Source organism: Topomyia yanbarensis, chromosome 3 (genome assembly GCF_030247195.1).
Source record: "Topomyia yanbarensis strain Yona2022 chromosome 3, ASM3024719v1, whole genome shotgun sequence".
NCBI lineage: Eukaryota > Metazoa > Arthropoda > Insecta > Diptera > Culicidae > Topomyia > Topomyia yanbarensis.
Genome location: NC_080672.1, coordinates 276,668,317 through 276,680,533, shown reverse-complemented (window position 1 = coordinate 276,680,533; position 12,217 = coordinate 276,668,317).

Here is a 12,217-nt window from a genome sequence, read left to right as displayed (position 1 = left end):
GTACACACATGTCAAAGTAATGGGATACAATATGCTAGAGCGAGACCCCATGTTTCAGTCCGTGAATACATATGGAGACAGTAGCGCTTTGCTCCCTCTAGTAGTTATAATCTCTTTTAATGATCCGGATTGGAACCCTATCAAAAAAAATGCGGACGAACATGGTCACGCGATTTAAAAAGTTTGACGTTTGACTCAACTCGCCTGTGTTAATTGCCCCTAGGAACAAATGCAATTTGCGAATGCGATTTAAATGCAATTTCAATACTTAGACAAATTTTCTGGCGGCTGAAATGGACTTGATTGTTTTTTGCGTTTTTCAAACATGGCGGTTCATGTTTGGCTTAAGTTTAAAATTGTTTTTTTTAACAATTGGTGTGTTCCCGCTTGTATTTTGTTTGTTTAGTGCACTTCATTTAGCCAACGAGTGTGGGAAATTGTGGAATCGTGTGTAAGTATAGTGGAACAAGATCTCTGACCTAAAATCTATATGAAAGTCAGATTGTGGTAAGTTTTGGTGTGCAATTCGAATTTCACCATTGATTCTTCCTATTCAGCTTTTTGCTGGTGGCTGCGTTTTCAAATGCGCACTCTATTTAGACAAGTGTACAGTGTCAACTTTGACAACTCGTCAGCAGTGTCAATTTTGACAAGTGGTCTCATCAGCCTTGGGTTTCATAAGGCTATCATGTATCCTGCTTATTTATTTTCTTAATAAACGTTAAACGTCAAATTTGAAATTTGTTAGTTTAGTTTCAAACGCCTTTTTCGATGATTTTAATTTCTTTGTGAATTTATTTACAAGCATCTTCTCAGCTGTTGGAAAGTGTCGAGAGAATTATGCGATTAAAACCTCTGCTCTTACCTAAATTCATCACACATGAAATGACTAATAATAGCACGTCAAAAACTTGCTTTTAAACGACCCGGAAAAGCATCTTCTAACGATACAGTACCTAAACCTAGACCTAAACAATGTTTGTTCACATCTGTGTTTGGATTCAAATTTGTAGCAAAATTTAGCACCAAGAATTGACAATTGTCAGCTACAGCTGCGTTTACCGAAGAAAACGGTTGCAATTCATCTGACTTATTAGTTTCGACTAGATTGAATATCGCTGATTAGTTTTCCTCAGTATAACAATCGCTCAATTACGTTATAAGACTGATTAATTGCCGTATTGGTCGACCGATTTTTGTATGCTGATTGCGAGTAGCGAATAGTTTTGAATAGCAGATGTTCTGTATCCTCATTTCGAGTTGAGTGCTGCTGTTGAATGGAACTACAGTTGACTGTGCGGATCCGTACCGAAATCAGTTTAGTTTTTCAACTGAAAAACAATATTTTTATTTGACGTTCAATTTTAGTTGAGAGCAGAAGTGAACGCCTACCACGATTAAAAATTTGAATCTGAAGGACGGTTTGTCAAATCTGACAAGACTGATGATTTGTCAAAATTGACATTGGACGGACTACTTGTCAAAGTGGGGTGCGCATTTTGGGACGCAGCCACCAACAAAAAGCTGAATAGTCTGGTGGGGATTACCTAGTGTACTGATAAATTTATGTGAGTAGATAGTGAATCCGAAAATAATTATTATTTTTAATTTTCATATCAGGCAATTAAGGGCGATTAAATGGCGCGTTTCCTGGGCGATTCAAGGGCGGGTAGAGCGGCAAAAAAATGACGGTGGCAAATCGCCCAAATGTTGCATTTAAAATAGCCCCCTAATTGCCTGGCAAATTGTAGGGCAATTAGCGCATCCGAGTTGGCAAACAGCCCCCCGTTAGCCAGCAACTTGCCCTTTTTGACTGGAATATTCAACATTCTTCGCTGCATTTTCCAATTTGTTCTGGTGTTGTCTCAAAACGTGTCGTTTGAATGAGTAAATGGAGTGAAACACGGATCGCGGGCAGCAAAGTGTACATATGTAAGAAGAGTTAGATGGTATACCATGAATACCAGTGAGGTGTTTGAAATAAATTGATGCTTGATAGAAAATATGCCTGCACTTGAAGCAGTTTATTCCATTCATGTTCACTGCTTATTTGATAAGTATCGCTCCAGCAGCAAAAGTTGTTTGTTCTTTGACTTATTTTGGTAGTTTATGTGGTAGAAATGGCGCGTTAAAAATCCCCAAAATAGCTCTACCAACGTTGGCTCTACGCTTTCTGCAAATTCTAGGTTGAAGACAAATTTTAGTTTCAACACCACGTCTATAGAACGCAAAAATGAAGGTAAGTTATATTCCAGTCCGTTACATACGACATAGAACTTCGTAAGTTGGCTTTTATCTCTGATTACGAAAATGCATGGAAATAATGGTCGTCGAGCTACATTGTAATCATCCCGACTTGCTTTCACAGCATTAACGTACTCGTCCTCGCTGTCACAAGCGATGCAAAGATCACTTTGAGCTTGAGCAATTGTTGGTACCTTATTTTCTGATATGCGGACGGGTTTTATGATGGATTTTATGATGGAATGGAATAACACAGAGATGATATAGTATCTGTAGTCTATAAGAAAAATGAGCATTAGTTCTCGTGAGCTTAATTTTTGATGTTGTTTACCTCTTTGTAAATCTTTTGAATCTATTTCTTTGGAAAGGGCCAAGCTAACTTTCTCTTTGATTTGTGATTGCTTGAGGTATACTTCAAAGTCATTTGAAAATTTATCGCACTCGTTGAAAAAACATGACTTGTCCTCGCCAAATAATGCCACGAAATCCGAGTCAACCTGTTAATAAAACAATATCAAATTCTGAAATACGGGATAAACAGAACTTTTGAATAAATTTAAGTCGGATCTTATCGATTTGGACTGATATATTTATGCTAGAAACTAGAGTTTAATGAAAAATCTAGTTACTTTGGCGTAACTTACCTACAAATACCCCTCAGGATCGTTGAATCGTGGCCACTGTTCGATAATCTGGTGTCGATCAGGTGTGGTGTCAGCCAATATATCCTTAACGCGTAAGAAGAATGTATCGTTCCAACAACGCATTACTTCTTCACTGGGCGCTATATTATTTCGCAGCCAATTTTTTTCTGTATCGAAGCACGAAAGTTCTGCAATCAACGTTAAAATTAACACATTTAATGTTAACATAATAAAACATAATCATAGGCGACGCGTCGGTACGTTCAATCTGTTCATTGAACAGGTTTCCAAAATCGGACGACCCGAAACCCATTACGACAGTAGCACGATTACTATTTTAAAAGAAAGTAATAATCTCCGAACCTCGAAGTTTGACAATTTGATCCGAACGATAAACCAACTCGACGTCTCCAGCGAGTAGAATTCAGAAATTTTCTGCTTTCCCATGACCGGTTCAACCAAAAACTTGCACGCATCTTTTACTCTCACCGCATGCTCTGGATGGAACCAGCTTGATGAGCGATGGCTGGAATAACAGGGTGAGTGTCAAGGATGACTGCTTTTTCTATTCCCTTTTGCACCGGTTCAAATCAAATATTGAACCAGCGTGCATTGCTGGGCGTTGGAGCTATGTGCAAGACGAGAGCGCTTTATAGAGTTCTATGCACTCGCACTACTTGGGAGTTTGTTTTCCTCCAGCATATGTAAACCTGTCCGTCAATTTAAACGTTTGAAATCGCTTGCCTAAAGTATTTATAATGGTGTTTAAATGCTGTGTCACTGTGAAACTTATTCCGGAGACTTCAATACCGGTTGGGTTCGATCCACCATGCAAATAATCTGACCGAAAAGCTTTTTTTCGATTTGTTTTCCTCCAGCTATCAGAAATTATGACAGGTGGAGGAAAACAAATCGTTGAACACACTAATACAGTTACAGATTGTCAAGTACTCTATAATTTTCAAATACGTTGCGTCATACGTTCACACGCTTGTTTTCTTGGGTAGCCTAACAAAATGTTTCTCTCCTTGGGAGGGACATACTTGTAAGCGCGTATGTATTTGGTTGGTTCAACGACAATAATGAACCATCTACTTTTGCTTGAAAGAAACTGTTTGTTGTTTGCATTTGCATGCTGAAAATATGTCTACTGAAAGTGTAAAATAAACAAATTCAAATCAGGAGATGTTCTAATCATGAGTGTTAGATATTGAATGCAGTTTTCCTATGATATTTTGCGAGGAAAAAAAGTTTTCTGGATTTAATAATTTGCATTTGGAAAATTCCAATTGCTATCCCATTTGAAAGATGTAATATATTTTTTGCTCTTGTTCTACGGTAAATTAAACATCATATGATCAGAAACGTCTCATGGAATTGAATTAGTGACGCTTCTGATCCGATGCTTATTTCGTGACATTTTGAGGGCCCTCGTGATATATTGAACAGGTTAACGGTGGAACCACGCGTCGCCTCTGAACATAATTACTATCTGTCAAAGCAAAAACTTGCTTCTTTACTGCTTGTAGACAATCATGGTTTTGTGCTCGAAGATCTCTTTTGCATTTCAATGATTCATTTTTGTTACGGTTATGGAAACGTTCGTATAATAAACCGGACGGATTCTTTTTGCCAGTGTCTTTATTTCTGGAAGAGTAATGCAACTCCTGCAACGTAGAGAAAAACAATAGAAAATAGATTGCGAAAGAATTGATATTTAGTCGAACTCATCGGTAAATTTTTCGGATATTATTTCCGAAAACGCTTTCATATCCGCCAGAGAAAAGTACTGGTTATTAGCAATATACCGATCAACTATAACGTGTGCTAAATTCTTCCGGTGCTCGAGATCCAGCATACCGTGTTTCGCATAATAATTTGTGATTATCTTCCCTTTCTCGTTATTAACCAACAGCGAATCCAATACTTGGGTCGTGATTTCGGTGGGTAGATACTTGAAGCGTTGATTTGATAGGCCAGGTTCGTTCCAGATATCGTGCTGTCCACAGCTGTTGGGACAACACATGCTTGGTGCATCCCATGCAAATAAAACACTTTGTTCCCAACAAACCAACTTTTGGCGGAGGGCGTGCTTGTGTGCCGTACACTTTGCAACCGAAAATATATCCGCCAAAGCACGGTCATCCAATATTTTTAAATAGTTTAAATTGACGCCGTGCTCTATCATAAGGGAATAAAATGCGTATTACTTAGAACGTTTGGAAGAGTTACAAATATAAAAAATTCTACATACAACATAACCACAACTTACGGATCAAAATGGCATAAATTTCAGCACAAAGCGCAAAATCGTCGACAATAATGTCCTTTAACTCTATATCTTCATCTTGCTCTGAAAAGCAATATTCATTACTCGAATGAATTACAAGTATTACATTTACGCAAGGTCGAAATAATTACCGATCAAATAATCCGCAAGGTAATCGTCAATTATGACCTCAGCTTCTTCTTTCCCTGCCATCACACTTAATTCAAAGAACATAAAAAAATTGATGATTTTAAGATTTCGAAATCCTATTCTATTATAAATTTTCTGAAGAATTTGCTCGCCTGATGCAATGGTAAAATAAAAAAAATCCGACGAAGTAAATGTGGAAAATTTAAAATCCGGGAAGTAAACTACGCACGTGTGTTAAGCATGAAAATTTTCACTATAATGGCGACGTTATATAGAACTACAAAATGGAATGAAAAAATTGACAGGATGCATAGTTGGCACAAATACAAAGCATAGTCGGCTGAAAAATACTGTACGCCAAAGGTGATGTCGAAGGGGGTCACGTTCACATAAACAGTGTATTTAGTTATTTCAACATTAACATTGTGATAACTATATATATATATATATATATATATATATATATATATATATATATATATATATATATATATATATATATATATATATATATATATATATATATATATATATATATATATATATATATATATATATATATATATATATATATATATATATATATATATATATATATATATATATATATATATATATATATATATATATATATATATATATATATATATATATATATATATATATTTATTTATTTATTTATAATTAATATCAACAGACACAGTGTGGTCCTAATGATAATTTCTTAATCTATTTAAAAAGTCAAATTGTAATCTGCTACGTGGAATGTGAAGATCGAACTCGGATGAAACTCTGTTGAAAGTCCGCTGCAAACCAATGATGGCACCGTTTACTCCATAGTTAGTCCGGCGAAGAGGTAATCGGAGGAATAAATTATTGCGAAGGGCGCGAGGGCGAACGTTCATGTTTATCGCACTGAGAAGCTCGGGGCAGTCAATTCGATCTTGCAAAATATCCGAAATCGTCATAGCACGGAATAGATCCCGTCGCACTTGCAATGTATCGAGTCCAATAAGCAAACCCCGGCTTTCATAACTTGGCAGCTGGTGAGGGTTGCTCCAAGGCAATCGACGAAGGGCAAACCGAACAAATCTGCGCTGTACTGCCTCAATTCGATGGACACCGTTGAGATAATGAGGGTTCCACACAACTGAACAATATTCCAGAGTTGATCGAACGAGTGAGCAGTAGAGAGATTTCAAGCAGTAAATATCTGAAAAGTGCTTAGATATTCTCATTATGAACCCCAAACAGCGTGATGCCTTTGCGACAATATAGCTGATATGCTGTTTAAACGTCAGTTGTTCATCGAGAAAAACTCCGAGATCTTTGACGCAATTCGCTCTGTCAATTGTGGATTCAGCTAGACAGTAATCGAATCGAATTGGCGTTTTTTTTCCTCGAGAACGTAATGACCGTACATTTCTTGGGGTTTAGGGTCATTCGGTTGATCTCGCACCATTCCGCAAAGGTTTCCAGTTGGCGTTGAAGGAAAGCTGCATCATGAGTATTCCGGATTCTATGGTATAACTTGAGGTCGTCGGCGAAAGACAACCGTGGTCCTTCTAAACAAAAGTTAACGTCGTTGAAATACAGAAGAAAAATCAATGGACCGAGATGGCTGCCTTGCGGAATACCAGATGAAGCACAGAACTCTTCGGATACACAATCACCTATCTTGACTGCTAGACGACGATCACTGAGATACGATTGCATCCAACGGAGAATATTAGTACCAAAGCCGAGTCTATCCAATTTTGCCACTGCAATAGCGTGATTTATCTTGTCAAAAGCAGCTGAAAGGTCCGTGTAGATAACGTCAGTTTGAAGGCCGTCCGACATAGCATCTGTAACATATGTTGTGAACGACAGAAGATTCGTAGATGTTGAACGTTTCGGCATAAATCCATGCTGAGTCTCGGAGATATACTGTTTGCAGTGGCTGGAGATGGGTTCCAACACAGCCATTTCAAACAGCTTAGGAACTGCGCTTAGCGTTGTAATACCACGGTAATTGTCAACTACCTTTTTATCACCTTTTTTGTGAACTGGAAACATGAAGGAGGATTTCCAGAGTTCGGGAAATACTCCGGTTGATAGCGACAATTGAAACAGATGACAAAGAGGTTCAATTAGACCGGCAGAGCATTTTTTTAGAATAATAGTTGGTATACCATCTGGGCCTGCCGAGGTTGAAGCCTTCATTTTCCTAACCGCCAGTTGTACCATATTATTGTCGATATTGATAGAGTTCAAAGACTGGTATGATTGAGGTATATTGAGAGCCGCGCGTGAAGCCTGGGTCGGTGTCAACTTCTCGTTGGAGAAAACACTCGCGAACTTTTCAGAGAATAGTTGGCAGATCTCCTGTAAACTAGAGCTCATACGTCCTCCATAGCTCATCGTTGAAGGCAACCCGGATTCCTTTCTTTGCTCGTTTACATGCTTCCAGAATGTTTTAGGTTCGGACTTCAACTTACGTTGCACGTTTCGCAAGTAATCGGCATGGCAACGCTTCGATGTCTTTTTATAGACTTGGTTAACATGAACGTAGTGTTGTCGCAGCACGTAGCCCCCAAACTTGGAGTACTTCTTCAGAGCGGCTCTTTTAGTCGCTTTTAACCGTCTCAGCTCGGCAGTGTGCCACGCTGGGTGCTTAGATTGAAGGCCACTTCTTTTGGGTACATAGCGATCGATAGCATAGCTCATAACATTGGAGAAGGTCTGCACTGCAACGTTGACATCATCATTGTCGAGAATTTCAGTCCAGTGGATATTCGACAGGAAGTCAATAATGCTATTATAGTTGGCTTTTCTAAAATTATAGCTGACGGTGTCAGAAGCATTGCAGTCATGCTTCACTCGAATGGCTTCAAGCAATATATGCAGGGGAGGGTGGTGTCTAACAGTCTTTACCAGGGGGAACGGTGCTGCGGTAACTTTTGGCGCGTAGTCAGATTTGCTCGAAAAACAGAGATCAAGGATTCTGTTGTTCTCGTTCACCACATTATTCGTTTGGCGCAGCAGATTTAGACTGTAGCAGTCAAGCAAACTGGTGATACCAGCATGAAAAGATGACATTTCGGGATCAGCGAACATAAATCCGTCAGAAGCAGAGCGCCATTTTAATCCGGAGAAATTGAAATCACCAACAATCAGGATCTCATCAACCGGGCTTGCTTGAGCGGAAATCCGTTCCAGTGACTCAGTATGTGAATCAATCAATGTCGAATCGCGAGTGCGATCCGGTGGAAGATAAACCACGCAAAGATAAAGTGCGTAGCCAGCCAGTTTGATTCGCACCCACACCTGCTCGACACAGACCCCCAAAGTATCGTCAATCAGTTGCGCTTTCAATCGACGATGGATAGCCACAAGTACCCCGCCGCCGGTAGCCTTGAGACTGTTGCGTGAGCTGCGATCAGTTCGGAAAACATCGTAGTTGGCACCAAATGCTTGCACTGACAGAGTGCTATCGCTAAGCCACGTCTCTGTGAGGGCGATTATGTCGAAGCATTCATCCGAACTTGCTACCAGATAATCTTCGATTACTGAATTCATACCACCGGCATTCTGGTAATATATTTGTAGGTTTGAATGCCGCGATTGATTGTCGTTGGTATCGATTTGGAAGACCCCTTCACCACTCCTGCACACAGGACCGTGACGACTGGTGAACGCTGGCTGCAATGGCTCGACTGTGGCAGGGGGATCAAGGGCTTCCATAGTGCTAGCTGCAGTGCGTCCCAGGGTGCGATGAGTCATACCAGCATAGCATAGAGTGCTTAGTCCTTCTGTGATCGTTGTAGAGCCGAGTGTGCTGTGAAGAGACGAGCTCGTTACGATGGGATCCAAATTTTGTTTTTGACATTGAAGATTCACAGCGGCGGTAGAGTTGTGTTCATCAGCAGACTGTAAGTGAAATTTACATTGAGGGGGTGCAGCATCTTGTATTGCTTCGGAAGGACATATACCCTTCTTGGCTTTACCTGACACAGAAGAAGTCGCCGATTCGCCAGGTAGACCTGAATCGCTCGCCGGGATACAAGAAGTTGGACAGATGAGTTTATCCGGAACAGCTTGGCGCTACTGTCCACCACCAGATGGATTTCTCCGCCGCAATCCTGATGATAGGTCGTTGGATTTTTGAATTGGTCACAAATTCACGGAAGTAGATGTTCTCCGGCCAAGAATCTTTGGACAGAGCCTTATCCCTGTATGATTTGCTAACGCCAACTTTGAAAGTAATGAAGCTCAAAGATGAGAGATCCTTGTCCTTAGGAACTAGACGAACTATTCTCGGTTGCAGATTCTCCCCCAGACAATCTTTCACAAGGGTAGAAACTTCATCATCCGTCGTGCTGGGATCGAATGCTGACAAGTAAACCCATAACAGCTCCTCAGGTCGTGAAATTGTTTTTATTGTTTCAAACGCAGCTTTGGATCCACGAATATTAGGAATTTTTGTTTTGGGCGAATCATCTTCGCGTTTGCGCTTAGGCGTGTTTGAAACTGGATTATATTCAGCAATTCGATTCCAAGGCGTTATAATTGGGGATAGCGGTTTAGAGTCAACTTTAACCGAGAGTGCTTTGACGACATCTTTCAAATCAGCTATGTCGTTCTTTATAGATTTCAGAGAATTGTCGTCAGGCACTATATCGCAACAACGCGAAGCCGTTCTACGGAAATTATCATTCGAGAATAAATCAGCACAGCCATTACACATCCAGAATAAATTCCGTGGGTGGGTTCCCAGGACGTCACGAACATCATAATCCATCTTGACGCATATCATGTGGAACGAATTTCCGCAGTATTCACGACATGTGATTCGATCAGAATCATTAACCACTTTCGAGCAGTTGTTACAAGCCATGCTTTTGATGTAGAAATAACGCCTAGCGGGTATGCAATATGCGCAGGAGACGTAACGTGCGTCAATGGAAGCAAACTTGCACGCAACGTGTGACAACTCAACTACCCACCAGCAGATGTCGCTTTTGGCGAAAAAATTGAGCGTAACGTCTGTGCAGTGATAATGACAAGTGAAAACAAAAATCTCAACCAAAAACAATCACTTTCACGAATCACAACGGCAGATATAATCGTGCTTGAAGTCACGAAATTTCAATGCACACGTACTACCGAATAAAACGATATACAGATAAAACGAGAATAAAAATGATCGCGAGTGTAAAACACTAAAAAATCAAAAAAAACTATCAGCTCTACTGACGACCGTAATATAGCAAACAGTGATGCCAAAAAAAAAAATATATATATATATATATATATATATATATATATATATATATATATATATATATATATGTATATATATATATATATATATATATATATATATATATATATATATATATATATATATATATATATATATATATATATATATATATATATATATATATATATATATATATATATATATATATATATATATATATATATATATATATATATATATATATATATATATATATATATATATATATATATATATAGTCTTCTTGGCTTATTATTAAATTGCGAAGAAGACAATAGTTATACGTTTTCATTTTACTTATATATAGTCATCCTAACAATTTTAGCATCTCAAAACTGACACAGGATTAGTTAAAATCACCACAAAGGGTGATTCAGACAAAATATTTGTCAGTTTACAAATGGTATATGTATAGTTGGAGTGCCCACATTTGAAACGTCATAAACACCAACAGCATTGTTAGGTGGTAATAAAGTTTTCGGCAATTCAGAAGTTTTGGTATTATCAAACTCATGGTCGAAACTACTTCTGAGGTGAAAAAATCTGTGGTCACGTCTTCCTTCGGAAGGGAAGTAAAGCCGTTGGTCCCCGGTCCATGAGTTGATGGATCGATATCTCGTCCAGATAGTGGAGTCACCTCTCTGGCGTCGGTAAAGAAGAAGTAGATCCAACTTCTATACTTACTAACAAATATCCTCCTCCCGTGATACTTATGGAGTGCGAAGTAGTATATACGGCCCCTAGCAAAAGCAAGTATATCGGACTAACAATTCCTTGACGGCGCCGGTGGTTGAGTGGTAAGCGTGACCGCCACTCATTCCAATTTGCCTGGGTTCAATTCCAGCCGAGGTCTTTGAGATTTTTCTAAGGTGAAAAAATCTGGTCACGTCTTCCTTCGGAAGGGAAGTAAAGCCGTTGGTCCCCGGTCTATGAGTTTGGTGGTTCGATATCTAGTCCAGATAGTGAAGTCACCTCTCTGGCATCGGTAAAGAAGAATTGATCAACTTCTTTACTCTTACTAACAAAAATATCCTCCTCCTGTGATACTTGTGGAGTGCGCAGTAGTATATACGGCCTCTAGCAAAAGCAAGTATCGGACTAACCATTCCTTCCCTTTCCTTCCGCGATCTACGTTCGGGCCTGGCCGGCGCCGGTATTGATCAATACTTTAGGATTAAGCACTATTTAGACTCTCGGTGAAAGTGAACGTGAACATGTGTGAAGGCGAACGTTCACCGTGAACAGCGATGACATTTATATTCACCACTCCGCATCAATTCCGCCCATCGTCGCGTTTACACTCCCAGTGAACAAGTGAATTATCCACTGCGAACATATTTCACCGTAAAATATTTAAAATGATCGGGGAATATGAATATTATTGCATTGATTCAATTATATCGAATAATTGTGCATGGATTCGCTAAGTATATTAATGTACTATCGTTTAGTTCCAGTTTCATCAATTTCTATGCACTAATATGTGAGATATTGGAAAAAACAATTTGGTGCGCATCGACTTCACGTTCATTTTCACCGAGGGTGTAAATAGGCCTTTACCAGGAGTTGCACATTGAAAGATGTTTCGCTACTCCCAAGCATAATTATCTACTTATTCTCTGT